Consider the following 21,155-nt stretch of genomic DNA (forward strand, 5'->3'; position numbering starts at 1 on the left):
TCAAAGCAAAGCCACGAGGAAGACAACTTGCAATAGAAACGAGCAGCCGATGCAACACTTGAATAAGCACATCATGAGTTAATCAAGCTCAGGCAAAGGAAGTAGAAATGAAACAGTGAAAACGCTGCTCGCGTTCTCTCCCTCACAACATGCACAGTCCATTCTAGGTCTACGTTTTGGAAGCGGCCGTGTGTAATTTGAAAGAGCCACGTTGTATTACGAGCATCTTAATTTGGCAGCTTAGTTTATTTTTCCGTATTTTATTTTTACACAATATTGCTTTTCTCATAATTTGTTACTTGCTAAGCGTCAGGTGGAACCGAACTGGGAAATCGGATGCAGGGCAGAGCAACTCGGGGATTTGTTAATATGCCAGTGAGCCCATGAAACGGTGGGCGGGAAGCCGAGAGAATGACGTTTGACGTGGGGGGTACTAACTGTCAGACAGTTGAATGACAATACACGGGCCATTTCCGTTTTAACCCCTTCAGCGCTGCGCGGATTCCCCCGCGGTGCTGAAGGGTTCTAGCGCGGGCGTGGTCATGACGGAACGGTTCCGTCATGAGCACAGCTCAACCGATGCTCATGACGGAACCGTTCCGTCATGAGCATCGAAGGGGTTAAACAAATTGCATTCTATGAAAGATTTCACGGTGTCTACTTTTTGACATTTTGTATCTTTTATTGGAATATATAAAGCTGAAAAGGCAAGTGATGGAAACAATACAACCATGTTTAGGCTGAATCAGCCACTGTAAATTTAAAGTACCAAAAAAATTAGACTTTGCTAGTCCTTCCTCTATGTTACCGGTCACGCGGCTGTCATCAACTTCCAGCATTTAAAAGACAATCATAGGCAAGCATTGGCATGGCCAATAGGTCTCGCCTTTTGGACCTTATGTGTTTAGCCAGAGCTTTTGACTATGTTGTAGAGCATTGTGGCTGCTGTGCATTATGTTGAAAAGTTATAATTGTCTGCCTGTCGCCTATGCGTAGTCTCTCCAGTTCCCTTTGGAAATTGGTGGTACCTTCGCCTAAAGGGATTTCTGATTGTGCTGTGCTGGAGGTGGTACTTTCGCTTGATGCCAGAGAGATACTACTGGCTGATTTGGTTTCTAGACTTTCTTCCCTGCACCTTTTTCTATCCTTGTTGCTGATGGGATTATCATACTTTTTAGCTAACGTGTAAATCCCGCCATCCTGCTAATCACGGTCATCCCTCTTGCTCTTTCTCATTTTTTGTCTCTGAGGTATTGTTAGTGCTCCTCTATGACCTTATCAATGATGGCATAATTTTTTTCCACTAAATCCTGACAATCCATTGATTCTATCTGTTTCTCTGTGTGTGAGAAAGTGGCTCTGTATATACTGTTCCTTAATAGGTACAGAGTGTACAGAGTCCACAGTCCCCCAGGGGCTGACAGAGGTTAAAGTTAGGTATGCCCTTACTCTCTAAAGTGGTAGCTTGGTCGAGCAGTATGGCAGTACCAGAGGACAGTGTAAAGCATTTGTTGTACACACTCAGTCAGCAAATGGTCTCACACACTCAATAACTGAACTCTAGGCCAATAGTTTATATAAAAAATATATGCTTGTTTTATTTTAGAACCAACAATTGGAATTAAAATATACTTTCTCAGAATGAGATGTCGAATATAAATACTTTTGCAATGAGCAATTGATTTTTGTAAACAGTTACAAGTGGTTGCAATAGGCAACACTATTTCAAACACAACAGTGCATTGAGTTCAATGGAATTTTCATGTTATTTGTCACAGATTACTTTTCGGATTACTTTTAGAATTCCAGGACTGGATCCCAGATTCAGTCCTGGGTCAGTACTTTGAATCAAGTGATACAAGTCGAATTAATTGCAGTGATGATTTTTAAGTAATATTTAGCTATTTCAAAAGTTGACACTTCGAAAATATTTCCTAGAAAACATTCAAGGATTCTCTATGGCAAGAAATTCAAATTGCAGGTACAGTACTTTCTAGTTACTTTTGTAATCCAGTACTGGGTGCCTGGACTCAGTACTGGGATCTTTATCCAAAACAGGTAAGTAATTACGTTTGCAGATATTATACGATTTTTGAAGAATATTTAAAGATTGTAGAAATCGACACAGAAGAAATTTCACAGAAAAACAGTCAATGGTTTCCTACGGAAGAAAATTGAGTTAAGGGTAAGTACAGTTGTAAGTATTTTTCAGAGTCAGTGCTGGGCTCCAAGATCCAGCACAGGGAGCTCACCTAAGAGCAGGTGAGTAATTTCGTTTTCGTTACTCGGCTGATTTTTGGTGAATATTTTAAGATTTGAAAAGTCCACACTTCGAAGAAATTTCAGGAAAAAGCCAGTCAATGTTACCCGATGAGGAAAATAGAGTTTGCGGTTTAAGGGTAAGTACTCGACTGGCAGAGTTGAGGTTCTGGGCATAGACTCAGGGGTCCCCCAGGGTAAGGTAGGTAAAGTTGGTTCACCCTCAGCGGCTCTAGGGCGGCCGGGTGCAGAGAGAGTTAGGCCCAATGTTATCCTATGAGGGATAGGGGGGCCTTGGTTGGTGGCTGCTGACTGGCAAGCCACGCGGCTGTGGGAGCTGAGCTCCTGGTCACTTACTCAGGGCAAGTGGGGAAGTGGGTAGGTGTAGAGTTTTCACTGCCAGGGCCACTCGGGCGGCTGGGTGCAGAGGGCTTTTGAGCCTTCGGGCGCTCAATTGATTTCAATGGGAAATCTCCGGTTTGACCCTTTCCAATTTGATAAAGCATGATCATAGTCCAGTGTTACATTGTGCATTCGGTGGTGCGGCAGCTGCCGCACTGAACCCTTTGCCAAAGAGGTCCTGTGCCATCTCTTCTCTTCTGTCGATTAGTTTTGGCATGTTTCTGGGATGCGCAGGTGTGTGCTGGTTGGTCCAATAAGTCAAAATGGAAGAAGGCGAGCAACGGCAGAGTGTTGCAAAGTAGAATATGGTGGCGTACAGTGCAGATGTGCAGAGTGGATTGGTGTAGAGTGCAATGGAGTAGTGTGCATTGGTTTTGAATGCAGTGGCATAGAGTGCAGTGGCATAGAGTGCAGTGATGTAGAGTGCAGAGGCGTAGAATAGAGTGGCATTGAGTGGAGTGGCACAGGGTAGATTGTAGTGGCGTAGAGTGGAGTGGCGTTGAGTGGAATAGAGCAGAGTAGAATAGAGTGGTATAGAGTGCAGTGTCATAGAGTAGAGCGTCGCAGAGTTCAGTGTTGTAGAGTGCAGTAGTGCACGGTAGATTAGAGTGGTTTAAAGTGTATTGGTGTAGAGTGGAGAGATATAGAGTGTATTGGCATACATGCATTGGGGTAGAGTACAGAAGAGCAGCATAGAGTAGAGTGGTGCAGAGTAGAGTGCAGTGGTGAAGAGTAGAGTTGTGTAGAGTTTAGTGGCGGCAGAGAGTGCAATGTTGTAGAGGACTCTGCTTTTAATTTATAATTTGCTATTTTGTGAATAGTTCACAGAGGAATACCTCGAGGTACAGTATTAACGCCTTGTTTTTAGATTGAAGAAAAAGTTCAGTGGCAATTTTCTCATTTATGCATGCCAACACAATAGGTTCTGGTAGCAAAAAGCACCGATTTTTTAAAGCAAAAAATTGCTTTATTTTAGCATTATGCTGCCTAAAACTGCGACCTCTTCAGACTTCAATGTGAAAAATAAAATCCCCAAATTTGTTTTTACTAAATCTCCCTCCTCCTGCTTCCAAATATTGGCAGGAATGCTTGGTACTTAGTCAATGATTGCTGTCTCCTTAAAGGCAGTGAATCACACAAATACACACACACTTTGTGTGCCACAGGGTGATTGCGCAGATCAGTATGAGAGCACCATGTACACACGAAAACCAGAGGCAGCGTCATATGCGAAGCCCAACCTATTTATGTCCTCCTGCCATTCGAACGGTGAGATTCCGTTTGTCTGTCTATAAATCACATGGAACTGTCATCAGAAATAACGCTATAATTATGATTATTGTAGCAAAACACACAGCTGATCTATTAAATAGTCCGCCCAGAAGGTGGAATTGAACCACTCTGTCGCTAAACAGCTACAGGTTTGAAGCCTGCACCCCAGACCACTGAGGTTCATCCGGGCGGATAGAGATGTTAGGTAGAGACTTATATATAACACAAAAATACAGAACACTTTATTAATAGGGTAAGGTATATGATGATTTGCAATCCATTTTCTTCACCCCTATCTCTGAGATAGCACGTCAATTTGTTTGAATATCTTTACTGCTTGAAGCCAGACTTTCAGGAGATAATCTTCAATTTATGCAAATTAAAACAAGGGTTTCTGGGTAAATGAGACCCGTCTGCTTCCTGCTTTTCTAACGTGATCAAAGCAAAGCCACGAGGAAGACAACTTGCAATAGAAACGAACAGCCGATGCAACACTTGAATAAGCACATCATGAGTTATTCAAGCTCAGGCAAAGGAAGTAGAAATGAAACAGTGAAAACGCTGCTCGCGTTCTCTCCCTCACAACATGCACAGTCCATTCTAGGTCTGCGTTTTGGAAGCGGCCGTGTGTAATTTGAAAGAGCCACGTTGTATTACGAGCATCTTAATTTGGCAGCTCAGTTTATTTTTCCGTATTTTATTTTTACACAATATTGCTTTTCTCATAATTTGTTACTTGCTAAGCGTCAGGTGGAACCGAACTGGGAAATCAGATGCAGGGCAGAGCAACTCGGGGATTTGTTAATATGCCAGTGAGCCCATGAAAAGGTGGGCGGGACGCCGAGAGAATGACGTTTGACGTGGGGGGTACTAACTGTCAGACAGTTGAATGACAATACACGGGCCATTTCCGTTTTAAACAAATTGCATTCTATGAAAGATTTCACGGTGTCTACATTTCGACATTTTGTATCTTTTATTGGAATATATAAAGCTGAAAAGGCAAGTGATGGAAACACTACAACCATGTTTAGGCTGAATCAGCCACTGTAAATTTAAAGTACCAAAAAAATTAGACTTTGCTAGTCCTTCCTCTATGTTACCGGTCACGCGGCTGTCATCAACTTCCAGCATTTAAAAGACAATCATAGGCAAGCATTGGCATAGCCAATAGGTCTCGCCTTTTGGACCTTATGTGTTTAGCCAGAGCTTTTGACTATATTGTAGAGCATTGTGGCTGCTGTGCATTATGTTGAAAAGTTATAATTGTCTGCCTGTCGCCTATGCGTAGTCTCTCCAGTTCCCTTTGGAAATTGGTGGTACCTTCGCCTAAAGGGATTTCTGATTGTGCTGTGCTGGAGGTGGTACTTTCGCTTGATGCCAGAGAAATACTACTGGCTGATTTGGTTTCTAGACTTTCTTCCCTGCACCTTTTTCTATCCTTGTTGCTGATGGGATTATCATACTTTTTAGCAAAAGTGTAAATCCCGCCATCCTGCTAATCACGGTCATCCCTCTTGCTCTTTCTCATTTTTTGTCTCTGAGGTATTGTTAGTGCTCCTCTATGACCTTATCAATGATGGCATAATTTTTTTCCACTAAATCCTGACAATCCATTGATTCTATCTGTTTATCTGTGTGTGAGAAAGTGGCTCTGTATATACTGTTCCTTAATAGGTACAGGGTGCACAGAGTCCACAGTCCCCCAGGGGCTGACAGAGGTTAAAGTTTGGTATGCCCGTACTCTCTAAAGTGGTAGCTTGGTCGAGCAGTAAGGCAGTACCAGAGGACAGTGTAAAGCATTTGTTGTACACACTCAGTTAGCAAATGGTCTCACACACTCAATAACTGAACTCTAGGCCAATAGTTTATATAAAAAATATATTCTTGTTTTATTTTAGAACCAGCAATTGGAATTAAAAAACTCTTTCTCAGAATGAGATGTTGAATATAAATACTTTTGCAATGAGCAATTGATTTTTGTAAACAGTTACAAGTGGTTGCAATAGGCAACACTATTTCAAACACAACCGTGCATTGAGTTCAATGGAATTTTCATGTTATTTGTCACAGATTACTTTTTGGATTACTTTTGGAATTCCAGGACTGGATCCCAGATTCAGTCCTGGGTCAGTACTTTGAATCAAGTGATACAAGTCGAATTAATTGCAGTGATGATTTTTAAGTAATATTTAGAAATTTCAAAAGTTGACACTTCGAAAATATTTCCTAGAAAACATTCAATGATTCTCTATGGCAAGAAATTCAAATTGCAGGTACAGTACTTTCTAGTTACTTTTGTAATCCAGTACTGGGTGCCTGGACTCAGTACTGGGATCTTTATCCAAAACAGGTAAGTAATTACGTTTGCATATACGATTTTTGAAGAATATTTAAAGATTGTAGACATCGACACTTAGAAGAAATTTCACAGAAAAACAGTCAGTGGTTTCCTATGGAAGAAAATTGAGTTAAGGGTAAGTACAGTTGTAAGTATTTTTCAGAGTCAGTGCTGGGCACCAAGATCCAGCACAGGGAGCTCACCTAAGAGCAGGTGAGTAATTTTTTCGTTACTCGGCTGATTTTTGGTGAATATTTTAAGATTTGAAAAGTCCACACTTGGAAGAAATTTCAGGAAAAAGCCAGTCAATGTTACCCTATGAGGAAAATAGAGTTTGCGGTTTAAGGGTAAGTACTCGACTGGCAGAGTTGAGGTTCTGGGCATAGACTCAGGGGTCCCCCAGGGTAAGGTAGGTAAAGTTGGTTCACCCTCAGCGGCTCTAGGGCGGCCGGGTGCAGAGAGAGTTAGGCCCAATGGTATTCTATGAGGGATAGGGGGGCCTTGGTTGGTGGCTGCTGACTGGCAAGCCACGCGGCTGTGAAGCTGAGCTCCTGGTCACTTACTCAGGGCAAGTGGGGAAGTGGGTAGGTGTAGAGTTTTCACTGCCAGGGCCTCTCGGGCGGCAGGGTGTAGAGGGCTTTTGAGCCTTCGGGCGCTCAATTGATTTCAATGGGAAATCTCCAGTTTGACCCTTTCCAATTTGATAAAGCATGATCATAGTCCAGTGTTACGTTGTGCATTCGGTGGTGCGGCAGCTGCTGCACTGAACCCTTTGCCAAAGAGGTCCTGTGCCATCTCTTCTCTTCTGTCCATTACTTTTGGCATGTTTCTGGGATGCGCAGGTGTGTGCTGGTTGGTCCAATAAGTCAAAATGGAAGAAGGCGAGCAACGGCAGAGTGTTGCAAAGTAGAATATGGTGGCGTACAGTGCAGATGTGCAGAGTGGATTGGTGTAGAGTGCAATGGAGTAGAGTGCATTGGTTTTGAATGCAGTGGCATAGAGTGCAGTGGCGTAGAGTGCAGTGATGTAGAGTGCAGAGGCGTAGAATAGAGTGGCATTGAGTGGAGTGGCACAGGGTAGATTGTAGTGGCGTAGAGTGGAGTGGCGTTGAGTGGAATAGAGCAGAGTAGAATAGAGTGGTGTAGAGTGCAGTGTCATAGAGTAGAGCGTCGCAGAGTTCAGTGTTGTAGAGTGCAGTAGTGCATGGTAGATTAGAGTGGTTTAAAGTGTATTGGTGTAGAGTGGAGAGATATAGAGTGTATTGGCTACATGCATTGGGGTAGAGTACAGAAGAGCAGCATAGAGTAGAGTGGTGCAGAGTAGAGTGCAGTGGTGAAGAGTAGAGTTGTGTAGAGTTTAGTGGCGGCAGAGAGTGCTATGTTGTAGAGGACTCTGCTTTTAATTTATAATTTGCTATTTTGTGAATAGTGCACAGAGGAATACCTCGAGGTACAGTATTAACGCCTTGTTTTTAGATTGAAGAAAAAGTTCAGTGGCAATTTTCTCATTTATGCATGCCAACACAATAGGTTCTGGTAGCAAAAAGCACCGATTTTCTAAAGCAAAAAATTGCTTTATTTTAGCATTATGCTGCCTAAAACTGCGACCTCTTCAGACTTCAATGTGAAAAATAAAATCCCCAAATTTGTTTTTACTAAATCTCCCTCCTCCTGCTTCCAAATATTGGCAGGAATGCTTGGTACTTAGTCAATGATTGCTGTCTCCTTAAAGGCAGTAGATCACACAAATACACACACACTTTGTGTGCCACAGGGTGATTGCGCAGATCAGTATGAGAGCACCATGTACACACGAAAATCAGAGGCAGCGTCATATGCGAAGCCCAACCTATTTATGTCCTCCTGCCATTCGAACGGTGAGATTCCGTTTGTCTGTCTATAAATCACATGGAACTGTCATCAGAAATAACGCTATAGTTATGATTATTGTAGCAAAACACACAGCTGATCTATTTAATTAGTCCGCCCAGAAGGTGGATTTGAACCACTCTGTCGCTAAACAGCTACAGGTTTGAAGCCTGCACCCCAGACCACTGAGGTTCATCCGGGCGGATACAGATGTTAGGTAGAGACTTATATATAACACAAAAATACAGAACACTTTATTAATAGGGTAAGGTATATGATGATTTGCAATCCATTTTCTTCACCCCTATCTCTGAGATAGCACGTCAATTTGTTTGAATATCTTTACTGCTTGAAGCCAGACTTTCAGGAGATAATCTTCAATTTATGCAAATTAAAACAAGGGTTTCTGGGTAAATGAGACCCGTCTGCTTCCTGCTTTTCTAACGTGATCAAAGCAAAGCCACGAGGAAGACAACTTGCAATAGAAACGAGCAGCCGATGCAACACTTGAATAAGCACATCATGAGTTAATCAAGCTCAGGCAAAGGAAGTAGAAATGAAACAGTGAAAACGCTGCTCGCGTTCTCTCCCTCACAACATGCACAGTCCATTCTAGGTCTACGTTTTGGAAGCGGCCGTGTGTAATTTGAAAGAGCCACGTTGTATTACGAGCATCTTAATTTGGCAGCTCAGTTTATTTTTCCGTATTTTATTTTTACACAATATTGCTTTTCTCATAATTTGTTACTTGCTAAGCGTCAGGTGGAACCGAACTGCGAAATCGGATGCAGGGCAGAGCAACTCGGGGATTTGTTAATATGCCAGTGAGCCCATGAAACGGTGGGCGGGACGCCGAGAGAATGACGTTTGACGTGGGGGGTACTAACTGTCAGACAGTTGGATGACAATACACGGGCCATTTCCGTTTTAAACAAATTGCATTCTATGAAAGATTTCACGGTGTCTACTTTTCGACATTTTGTATCTTTTATTGGAATATATAAAGCTGAAAAGGCAAGTGATGGAAACAATACAACCATGTTTAGGCTGAATCAGCCACTGTAAATTTAAAGTACCAAAAAAATTAGACTTTGCTAGTCCTTCCTCTATGTTACCGGTCATGCGGCTGTCATCAACTTCCAGCATTTAAAAGACAATCATAGGCAAGCATTGGCATAGCCAATAGGTCTCGCCTTTTGGACCTTATGTGTTTAGCCAGAGCTTTTGACTATATTGTAGAGCATTGTGGCTGCTGTGCATTATGTTGAAAAGTTATAATTGTCTGCCTGTCGCCTATGCGTAGTCTCTCCAGTTCCCTTTGGAAATTGGTGGTACCTTCGCCTAAAGGGATTTCTGATTGTGCTGTGCTGGAGGTGGTACTTTCGCTTGATGCCAGAGAAATACTACTGGCTGATTTGGTTTCTAGACTTTCTTCCCTGCACCTTTTTCTATCCTTGTTGCTGATGGGATTATCATACTTTTTAGCAAAAGTGTAAATCCCGCCATCCTGCTAATCACGGTCATCCCTCTTGCTCTTTCTCATTTTTTGTCTCTGAGGTATTGTTAGTGCTCCTCTATGACCTTATCAATGATGGCATAATTTTTTTCCACTAAATCCTGACAATCCATTGATTCTATCTGTTTATCTGTGTGTGAGAAAGTGGCTCTGTATATACTGTTCCTTAATAGGTACAGGGTGCACAGAGTCCACAGTCCCCCAGGGGCTGACAGAGGTTAAAGTTTGGTATGCCCGTACTCTCTAAAGTGGTAGCTTGGTCGAGCAGTAAGGCAGTACCAGAGGACAGTGTAAAGCATTTGTTGTACACACTCAGTTAGCAAATGGTCTCACACACTCAATAACTGAACTCTAGGCCAATAGTTTATATAAAAAATATATTCTTGTTTTATTTTAGAACCAGCAATTGGAATTAAAAAACTCTTTCTCAGAATGAGATGTTGAATATAAATACTTTTGCAATGAGCAATTGATTTTTGTAAACAGTTACAAGTGGTTGCAATAGGCAACACTATTTCAAACACAACCGTGCATTGAGTTCAATGGAATTTTCATGTTATTTGTCACAGATTACTTTTTGGATTACTTTTGGAATTCCAGGACTGGATCCCAGATTCAGTCCTGGGTCAGTACTTTGAATCAAGTGATACAAGTCGAATTAATTGCAGTGATGATTTTTAAGTAATATTTAGAAATTTCAAAAGTTGACACTTCGAAAATATTTCCTAGAAAACATTCAATGATTCTCTATGGCAAGAAATTCAAATTGCAGGTACAGTACTTTCTAGTTACTTTTGTAATCCAGTACTGGGTGCCTGGACTCAGTACTGGGATCTTTATCCAAAACAGGTAAGTAATTACGTTTGCATATACGATTTTTGAAGAATATTTAAAGATTGTAGACATCGACACTTAGAAGAAATTTCACAGAAAAACAGTCAGTGGTTTCCTATGGAAGAAAATTGAGTTAAGGGTAAGTACAGTTGTAAGTATTTTTCAGAGTCAGTGCTGGGCACCAAGATCCAGCACAGGGAGCTCACCTAAGAGCAGGTGAGTAATTTTTTCGTTACTCGGCTGATTTTTGGTGAATATTTTAAGATTTGAAAAGTCCACACTTGGAAGAAATTTCAGGAAAAAGCCAGTCAATGTTACCCTATGAGGAAAATAGAGTTTGCGGTTTAAGGGTAAGTACTCGACTGGCAGAGTTGAGGTTCTGGGCATAGACTCAGGGGTCCCCCAGGGTAAGGTAGGTAAAGTTGGTTCACCCTCAGCGGCTCTAGGGCGGCCGGGTGCAGAGAGAGTTAGGCCCAATGGTATTCTATGAGGGATAGGGGGGCCTTGGTTGGTGGCTGCTGACTGGCAAGCCACGCGGCTGTGAAGCTGAGCTCCTGGTCACTTACTCAGGGCAAGTGGGGAAGTGGGTAGGTGTAGAGTTTTCACTGCCAGGGCCTCTCGGGCGGCAGGGTGTAGAGGGCTTTTGAGCCTTCGGGCGCTCAATTGATTTCAATGGGAAATCTCCAGTTTGACCCTTTCCAATTTGATAAAGCATGATCATAGTCCAGTGTTACGTTGTGCATTCGGTGGTGCGGCAGCTGCTGCACTGAACCCTTTGCCAAAGAGGTCCTGTGCCATCTCTTCTCTTCTGTCCATTACTTTTGGCATGTTTCTGGGATGCGCAGGTGTGTGCTGGTTGGTCCAATAAGTCAAAATGGAAGAAGGCGAGCAACGGCAGAGTGTTGCAAAGTAGAATATGGTGGCGTACAGTGCAGATGTGCAGAGTGGATTGGTGTAGAGTGCAATGGAGTAGAGTGCATTGGTTTTGAATGCAGTGGCATAGAGTGCAGTGGCGTAGAGTGCAGTGATGTAGAGTGCAGAGGCGTAGAATAGAGTGGCATTGAGTGGAGTGGCACAGGGTAGATTGTAGTGGCGTAGAGTGGAGTGGCGTTGAGTGGAATAGAGCAGAGTAGAATAGAGTGGTGTAGAGTGCAGTGTCATAGAGTAGAGCGTCGCAGAGTTCAGTGTTGTAGAGTGCAGTAGTGCATGGTAGATTAGAGTGGTTTAAAGTGTATTGGTGTAGAGTGGAGAGATATAGAGTGTATTGGCTACATGCATTGGGGTAGAGTACAGAAGAGCAGCATAGAGTAGAGTGGTGCAGAGTAGAGTGCAGTGGTGAAGAGTAGAGTTGTGTAGAGTTTAGTGGCGGCAGAGAGTGCTATGTTGTAGAGGACTCTGCTTTTAATTTATAATTTGCTATTTTGTGAATAGTGCACAGAGGAATACCTCGAGGTACAGTATTAACGCCTTGTTTTTAGATTGAAGAAAAAGTTCAGTGGCAATTTTCTCATTTATGCATGCCAACACAATAGGTTCTGGTAGCAAAAAGCACCGATTTTCTAAAGCAAAAAATTGCTTTATTTTAGCATTATGCTGCCTAAAACTGCGACCTCTTCAGACTTCAATGTGAAAAATAAAATCCCCAAATTTGTTTTTACTAAATCTCCCTCCTCCTGCTTCCAAATATTGGCAGGAATGCTTGGTACTTAGTCAATGATTGCTGTCTCCTTAAAGGCAGTAGATCACACAAATACACACACACTTTGTGTGCCACAGGGTGATTGCGCAGATCAGTATGAGAGCACCATGTACACACGAAAATCAGAGGCAGCGTCATATGCGAAGCCCAACCTATTTATGTCCTCCTGCCATTCGAACGGTGAGATTCCGTTTGTCTGTCTATAAATCACATGGAACTGTCATCAGAAATAACGCTATAGTTATGATTATTGTAGCAAAACACACAGCTGATCTATTTAATTAGTCCGCCCAGAAGGTGGATTTGAACCACTCTGTCGCTAAACAGCTACAGGTTTGAAGCCTGCACCCCAGACCACTGAGGTTCATCCGGGCGGATACAGATGTTAGGTAGAGACTTATATATAACACAAAAATACAGAACACTTTATTAATAGGGTAAGGTATATGATGATTTGCAATCCATTTTCTTCACCCCTATCTCTGAGATAGCACGTCAATTTGTTTGAATATCTTTACTGCTTGAAGCCAGACTTTCAGGAGATAATCTTCAATTTATGCAAATTAAAACAAGGGTTTCTGGGTAAATGAGACCCGTCTGCTTCCTGCTTTTCTAACGTGATCAAAGCAAAGCCACGAGGAAGACAACTTGCAATAGAAACGAGCAGCCGATGCAACACTTGAATAAGCACATCATGAGTTAATCAAGCTCAGGCAAAGGAAGTAGAAATGAAACAGTGAAAACGCTGCTCGCGTTCTCTCCCTCACAACATGCACAGTCCATTCTAGGTCTACGTTTCGGAAGCGGCCGTGTGTAATTTGAAAGAGCCACGTTGTATTACGAGCATCTTAATTTGGCAGCTCAGTTTATTTTTCCGTATTTTATTTTTACACAATATTGCTTTCTCATAATTTGTTACTTGCTAAGCGTCAGGTGGAACCGAACTGGGAAATCGGATGCAGGGCAGAGCAACTCGGGGATTTGTTAATATGCCAGTGAGCCCATGAAACGGTGGGCGGGACGCCGAGAGAATGACGTTTGACGTGGGGGGTACTAACTGTCAGACAGTTGAATGACAATACACGGGCCATTTCCGTTTTAAACAAATTGCATTCTATGAAAGATTTCACGGTGTCTACTTTTCGACATTTTGTATCTTTTATTGGAATATATAAAGCTGAAAAGGCAAGTGATGGAAACAATACAACCATGTTTAGGCTGAATCAGCCACTGTAAATTTAAAGTACCAAAAAAATTAGACTTTGCTAGTCCTTCCTCTATGTTACCGGTCACGCGGCTCTCATCAACTTCCAGCATTTAAAAGACAATCATAGGCAAGCATTGGCATAGCCAATAGGTCTCGCCTTTTGGACCTTATGTGTTTAGCCAGAGCTTTTGACTATGTTGTAGAGCATTGTGGCTGCTGTGCATTATGTTGAAAAGTTATAATTGTCTGCCTGTCGCCTATGCGTAGTCTCTCCAGTTCCCTTTGGAAATTGGTGGTACCTTCGCCTAAAGGGATTTCTGATTGTGCTGTGCTGGAGGTGGTACTTTCGCTTGATGCCAGAGAGATACTACTGGCTGATTTGGTTTCTAGACTTTCTTCCCTGCACCTTTTTCTATCCTTGTTGCTGATGGGATTATCATACTTTTTAGCTAACGTGTAAATCCCGCCATCCTGCTAATCACGGTCATCCCTCTTGCTCTTTCTCATTTTTTTGTCTCTGAGGTATTGTTAGTGCTCCTCTATGACCTTATCAATGATGGCATAATTTGTTTCCACTAAATCCTGACAATCCATTGATTCTATCTGTTTCTCTGTGTGTGAGAAAGTGGCTCTGTATATACTGTTCCTTAATAGGTACAGAGTGTACAGAGTCCACAGTCCCCCAGGGGCTGACTGAGGTTAAAGTTAGGTATGCCCTTACTCTCTAAAGTGGTAGCTTGGTCGAGCAGTAAGGCAGTACCAGAGGACAGTGTAAAGCATTTGTTGTACACACTCAGTCAGCAAATGGTCTCACACACTCAATAACTGAACTCTAGGCCAATAGTTTATATAAAAAATATATGCTTGTTTTATTTTAGAACCAACAATTGGAATTAAAAAACTCTTTCTCAGAATGAGATGTTGAATATAAATACTTTTGCAATGAGCAATTGATTTTTGTAAACAGTTACAAGTGGTTGCAATAGGCAACACTATTTCAAACACAACAGTGCATTGAGTTCAATGGAATTTTCATGTTATTTGTCACAGATTACTTTTTGGATTACTTTTGGAATTCCAGGACTGGATCCCAGATTCAGTCCTGGGTCAGTACTTTGAATCAAGTGATACAAGTCGAATTAATTGCAGTGATGATTTTTAAGTAATATTTAGCTATTTCAAAAGTTGACACTTCGAAAATATTTCCTAGAAAACATTCAATGATTCTCTATGGCAAGAAATTCAAATTGCAGGTACAGTACTTTCTAGTTACTTTTGTAATCCAGTACTGGGTGCCTGGACTCAGTACTGGGATCTTTATCCAAAACAGGTAAGTAATTACGTTTGCAGATATTATACGATTTTTGAAGAATATTTAAAGATTGTAGAAATCGACACAGAAGAAATTTCACAGAAAAACAGTCAATGGTTTCCTATGGAAGAAAATTGAGTTAAGGGTAAGTACAGTTGTAAGTATTTTTCAGAGTCAGTGCTGGGCACCAAGATCCAGCACAGGGAGCTCACCTAAGAGCAGGTGAGTAATTTCGTTTTTGTTACTCAGCTGATTTTTGGTGAATATTTTAAGATTTGAAAAGTCCAGACTTTGAAGAAATTTCAGGAAAAAGCCAGTCAATGTTACTCTATGAGGAAAATAGAGTTTGCGGTTTAAGGGTAAGTACTCGACTGGCAGAGTTGAGGTTCTGGGCATAGACTCAGGGGTCCCCCAGGGTAAGGTAGGTAAAGTTGGTTCACCCTCAGCGGCTCTAGGGCGGCCGGGTGCAGAGAGAGTTAGGCCCAATGTTATCCTATGAGGGATAGGGGGGCCTTGGTTGGTGGCTGCTGACTGGCAAGCCACGCGGCTGTGGGAGCTGAGCTCCTGGTCACTTACTCAGGGCAAGTGGGGAAGTGGGTAGGTGTAGAGTTTTCACTGCCAGGGCCACTCGGGCGGCTGGGTGCAGAGGGCTTTTGAGCCTTCGGGCGCTCAATTGATTTCAATGGGAAATCTCCGGTTTGACCCTTTCCAATTTGATAAAGCATGATCATAGTCCAGTGTTACGTTGTGCATTCGGTGGTGCGGCAGCTGCTGCACTGAACCCTTTGCCAAAGAGGTCCTGTGCCATCTCTTCTCTTCTGTCCATTACTTTTGGCATGTTTCTGGGATGCGCAGGTGTGTGCTGGTTGGTCCAATAAGTCAAAATGGAAGAAGGCAAGCAACGGCAGAGTGTTGCAAAGTAGAATATGGTGGCGTACAGAGCAGATGTGCAGGGTGGATTGGTGTAGAGTGCAATGGAGTATAGAGTACATTAGTTTTGAATGCAGTGGCATAGAGTGCAGTGGCGTAGAGTGCAGTGATGTAGAGTGCAGAGGCGTAGAATAGAGTGGCATTGAGTGGAGTGGCACAGGGTAGATTGTAGTGGCGTAGAGTGGAGTGGCGTTGAGTGGAATAGAGCAGAGTAGAATAGAGTGGTGTAGAGTGCAGTGTCATAGAGTAGAGCGTCGCAGAGTTCAGTGTTGTAGAGTGCAGTAGTGCATGGTAGATTAGAGTGGTGTAAAGTGTATTGGTGTAGAGTGGAGAGATATAGAGTGTATTGGCGTACATGCATTGGAGTAGAGTACAGAAGAGCAGCATAGAGTAGAGTGGTGCAGAGTAGAGTGCAGTGGTGAAGAGTAGAGTTGTGTAGAGTTTAGTGGCGGCAGAGAGTGCTATGTTGTAGAGGACTCTGCTTTTCATTTATAATTTGCTATTTTGTGAATAGTGCACAGAGGAATACCTCGAGGTACAGTATTAACGCCTTGTTTTTAGATTGAAGAAAAAGTTCAGTGGCAATTTTCTCATTTATGCATGCCAACACAATAGGTTCTGGTAGCAAAAAGCACCGATTTTTTAAAGCAAAAAATTGCTTTATTTTAGCATTATGCTGCCTAAAACTGCGACCTCTTCAGACTTCAATGTGAAAAATAAAATCCCCAAATTTGTTTTTACTAAATCTCCCTCCTTCTGCTTCCAAATATTTGCAGGAATGCTTGGTACTTAGTCAATGATTGCTGTCTCCTTAAAGGCAGTGAATCACACAAATACACACACACTTTGTGTGCCACAGGGTGATTGCGCAGATCAGTATGAGAGCACCATGTACACACGAAAACCAGAGGCAGCGTCATATGCGAAGCCCAACCTATTTATGTCCTCCTGCCATTCGAACGGTGAGATTCCGTTTGTCTGTCTATAAATCACATGGAACTGTCATCAGAAATAACGCTATAATTATGATTATTGTAGCAAAACACACAGCTGATCTATTTAATTAGTCCGCCCAGAAGGTGGAATTGAACCACTCTGTCGCTAAACAGCTACAGGTTTGAAGCCTGCACCCCAGACAACTGAGCTTCATCCGGGCGGATACAGATGTTAGGTAGAGACTTATATATAACACAAAAATACAGAACACTTTATTAATAGGGTAAGGTATATGATGATTTGCAATCCATTTTCTTCACCCCTATCTCTGAGATAGCACGTCAATTTGTTTGAATATCTTTACTGCTTGAAGCCAGACTTTCAGGAGATAATCTTCAATTTATGCAAATTAAAACAAGGGTTTCTGGGTAAATGAGACCCGTCTGCTTCCTGCTTTTCTAACGTGATCAAAGCAAAGCCACGAGGAAGACAACTTGCAATAGAAACGAGCAGCCGATGCAACACTTGAATAAGCACATCATGAGTTAATCAAGCTCAGGCAAAGGAAGTAGAAATGAAACAGTGAAAACGCTGCTCGCGTTCTCTCCCTCACAACATGCACAGTCCATTCTAGGTCTACGTTTTGGAAGCGGCCGTGTGTAATTTGAAAGAGCCACGTTGTATTACGAGCATCTTAATTTGGCAGCTCAGTTTATTTTTCCGTATTTTATTTTTACACAATATTGCTTTTCTCATAATTTGTTACTTGCTAAGCGTCAGGTGGAACCGAACTGCGAAATCGGATGCAGGGCAGAGCAACTCGGGGATTTGTTAATATGCCAGTGAGCCCATGAAACGGTGGGCGGGACGCCGAGAGAATGACGTTTGACGTGGGGGGTACTAACTGTCAGACAGTTGGATGACAATACACGGGCCATTTCCGTTTTAAACAAATTGCATTCTATGAAAGATTTCACGGTGTCTACTTTTCGACATTTTGTATCTTTTATTGGAATATATAAAGCTGAAAAGGCAAGTGATGGAAACAATACAACCATGTTTAGGCTGAATCAGCCACTGTAAATTTAAAGTACCAAAAAAATTAGACTTTGCTAGTCCTTCCTCTATGTTACCGGTCATGCGGCTGTCATCAACTTCCAGCATTTAAAAGACAATCATAGGCAAGCATTGGCATAGCCAATAGGTCTCGCCTTTTGGACCTTATGTGTTTAGCCAGAGCTTTTGACTATATTGTAGAGCATTGTGGCTGCTGTGCATTATGTTGAAAAGTTATAATTGTCTGCCTGTCGCCTATGCGTAGTCTCTCCAGTTCCCTTTGGAAATTGGTGGTACCTTCGCCTAAAGGGATTTCTGATTGTGCTGTGCTGGAGGTGGTACTTTCGCTTGATGCCAGAGAAATACTACTGGCTGATTTGGTTTCTAGACTTTCTTCCCTGCACCTTTTGCTATCCTTGTTGCTGATGGGATTATCATACTTTTTAGCAAAAGTGTAAATCCCGCCATCCTGCTAATCACGGTCATCCCTCTTGCTCTTTCTCATTTTTTGTCTCTGAGGTATTGTTAGTGCTCCTCTATGACCTTATCAATGATGGCATAATTTTTTTCCACTAAATCCTGACAATCCATTGATTCTATCTGTTTATCTGTGTGTGAGAAAGTGGCTCTGTATATACTGTTCCTTAATAGGTACAGGGTGTACAGAGTCCACAGTCCCCCAGGGGCTGACAGAGGTTAAAGTTTGGTATGCCCGTACTCTCTAAAGTGGTAGCTTGGTCGAGCAGTAAGGCAGTACCAGAGGACAGTGTAAAGCATTTGTTGTACACACTCAGTCAGCAAATGGTCTCACACACTCAATAACTGAACTCTAGGCCAATAGTTTATATAAAAAATATATGCTTGTTTTATTTTAGAACCAACAATTGGAATTAAAATATACTTTCTCAGAATGAGATGTTGAATATAAATACTTTTGCAATGAGCAATTGATTTTTGTAAACAGTTACAAGTGGTTGCAATGGGCAACACTATTTCAAACACAACAGTGCATTGAGTTCAATGGAATTTTCATGTTATTTGTCACAGATTACTTTTTGGATTACTTTTGGAATTCCAGGACTGGATCCCAGATTCAGTCCTGGGTCAGTACTTTGAATCAAGTGATACAAGTCGAATTAATTGCAGTGATGATTTTTAAGTAATATTTAGCTATTTCAAAAGTTGACACTTCGAAAATATTTCCTAGAAAACATTCAATGATTCTCTATGGCAAGAAATTCAAATTGCAGGTACAGTACTTTCTAGTTACTTTTGTAATCCAGTACTGGGTGCCTGGACTCAGTACTGGGATCTTTATCCAAAACAGGTAAGTAATTACGTTTGCAGATATTATACGATTTTTGAAGAATATTTAAAGATTGTAGACATCGACACTTAGAAGAAATTTCACAGAAAAACAGTCAATGGTTTCCTATGGAAGAAAATTGAGTTAAGGGTAAGTACAGTTGTAAGTATTTTTCAGAGTCAGTGCTGGGCACCAAGATCCAGCACAGGGAGCTCACCTAAGAGCAGGTGAGTAATTTTTTCGTTACTCGGCTGATTTTTGGTCAATATTTTAAGATTTGAAAAGTCCACACTTGGAAGAAATTTCAGGAAAAAGCCAGTCAATGTTACCCTATGAGGAAAATAGAGTTTGCGGTTTAAGGGTAAGTACTCGACTGGCAGAGTTGAGGTTCTGGGCATAGACTCAGGGGTCCCCCAGGGTAAGGTAGGTAAAGTTGGTTCACCCTCAGCGGCTCTAGGGCGGCCGGGTGCAGAGAGAGTTAGGCCCAATGGTATTCTATGAGGGATAGGGGGGCCTTGGTTGGTGGCTGCTGACTGGCAAGCCACGCGGCTGTGGGAGCTGAGCTCCTGGTCACTTACTCAGGGCAAGTGGGGAAGTGGGTAGGTGTAGAGTTTTCACTGCCAGGGCCACTCGGGCGGCAGGGTGTAGAGGGGTTTTGAGCCTTCGGGCGCTCATTTGATTTCAATGGGAAATCTCCAGTTTGACCCTTTCCAATTTGATAAAGCATGATCATAGTCCAGTGTTACGTTGTGCATTCGGTGGTGCGGCAGCTGCCGCACTGAACCCTTTGCCAAAGAGGTCCTGTGCCATCTCTTCTCTTCTGGCGATTAGTTTTGGCATGTTTCTGGGATGCGCAGGTGTGTGCTGGTTGGTCCAATAAGTCAAAATGGAAGAAGGCGAGCAACGGCAGAGTGTTGCAAAGTAGAATATAGTGGCGTACAGTGCAGATGTGCAGAGTGGATTGGTGTAGAGTGCAATGGAGTAGAGTGGATTGATTTTGAATGCAGTGGCATAGAGTGCAGTGGCGTAGAGTGCAGTGATGTAGAGTGCAGAGGCGTAGAATAGAGTGGCATTGAGTGGAGTGGCACAGGGTAGATTGTAGTGGCGTAGAGTGGAGTGGCGTTGAGTGGAATAGAGCAGAGTAGAATAGAGTGGTGTAGAGTGCAGTGTCATAGAGTAGAGCGTCGAAGAGTTCAGTGTTGTAGAGTGCAGTAGTGCACGGTAGATTAGAGTGGTTTAAAGTGTATTGGTGTAGAGTGGAGAGATATAGAGTGTATTGGCGTACATGCATTGGAGTAGAGTACAGAAGAGCAGCATAGAGTAGAGTGGTGCAGAGTAGAGTGCAGTGGTGAAGAGTAGAGTTGTGTAGAGTTTAGTGGCGGCAGAGAGTGCAATGTTGTAGAGGACTCTGCTTTTAATTTATAATTTGCTATTTTGTGAATAGTGCACAGAGGAATACCTCGAGGTACAGTATTAACGCCTTGTTTTTAGATTGAAGAAAAAGTTCAGTGGCAATTTTCTCATTTATGCATGCCAACACAATAGGTTCTGGTAGCAAAAAGCACCGATTTTTTAAAGCAAAAAATTGCTTTATTTTAGCATTATGCTGCCTAAAACTGCGACCTCTTCAGACTTCAATGTGAAAAATAAAATCCCCAAATTTGTTTTTACTAAATCTCCCTCCTCCTGCTTCCAAATATTGGCAGGAATGCTTGGTACTTAGTCAATGATTGCTGTCTCCTTAAAGGCAGTGAATCACACAAATACACACACACTTTGTGTGCCACAGGGTGATTGCGCAGATCAGTATGAGAGCACCATGTACACACGAAAATCAGAGGCAGCGTCATATGCGAAGCCCAACCTATTTATGTCCTCCTGCCATTCGAACGGTGAGATTCCGTTTGTCTGTCTATAAATCACATGGAACTGTCATCAGAAATAACGCTATAATTATGATTATTGTAGCAAAACACACAGCTGATCTATTTAATTAGTCCGCCCAGAAGGTGGAATTGAGCCACTCTGTCGCTAAACAGCTACAGGTTTGAAGCCTGCACCCCAGACCACTGAGGTTCATCCGGGCGGATACAGATGTTAGGTAGAGACTTATATATAACCCAAAAATACAGAACACTTTATTAATAGGGTAAGGTATATGATGATTTGCAATCCATTTTCTTCACCCCTATCTCTGAGATAGCACGTCAATTTGTT

The 21,155-nt window shown here is 42.3% G+C and overlaps 5 non-coding genes across 5 annotated transcripts; all 5 read right to left on the reverse strand.

Moving 5' to 3' along the window:
* Nucleotides 1-4,036: 4,036 nt before the first annotated feature.
* On the reverse strand, nt 4,037-4,123 carry TRNASTOP-UCA (transfer RNA opal suppressor (anticodon UCA)). Its single transcript has one exon. It is a non-coding gene; the product is annotated as a tRNA-Sec (tRNA).
* A 4,134-nt stretch (nt 4,124-8,257) lies between these two features.
* On the reverse strand, nt 8,258-8,344 carry TRNASTOP-UCA (transfer RNA opal suppressor (anticodon UCA)). The gene has a single exon. It is a non-coding gene; the product is annotated as a tRNA-Sec (tRNA).
* Nucleotides 8,345-12,478: 4,134 nt separating this feature from the next.
* TRNASTOP-UCA (transfer RNA opal suppressor (anticodon UCA)) lies at nt 12,479-12,565 on the reverse strand. The gene has a single exon. It is a non-coding gene; the product is annotated as a tRNA-Sec (tRNA).
* Nucleotides 12,566-16,709: 4,144 nt separating this feature from the next.
* TRNASTOP-UCA (transfer RNA opal suppressor (anticodon UCA)) lies at nt 16,710-16,796 on the reverse strand. The gene has a single exon. It is a non-coding gene; the product is annotated as a tRNA-Sec (tRNA).
* Nucleotides 16,797-20,937: 4,141 nt separating this feature from the next.
* On the reverse strand, nt 20,938-21,024 carry TRNASTOP-UCA (transfer RNA opal suppressor (anticodon UCA)). Its single transcript has one exon. It is a non-coding gene; the product is annotated as a tRNA-Sec (tRNA).
* Between the last annotated feature and the right edge of the window lie 131 nt (nt 21,025-21,155).

The sequence above is a fragment of the Triturus cristatus genome, chromosome 4_1, assembly GCF_964204655.1.
Source record: "Triturus cristatus chromosome 4_1, aTriCri1.1, whole genome shotgun sequence".
Taxonomy (NCBI): Eukaryota; Metazoa; Chordata; class Amphibia; order Caudata; family Salamandridae; genus Triturus; species Triturus cristatus.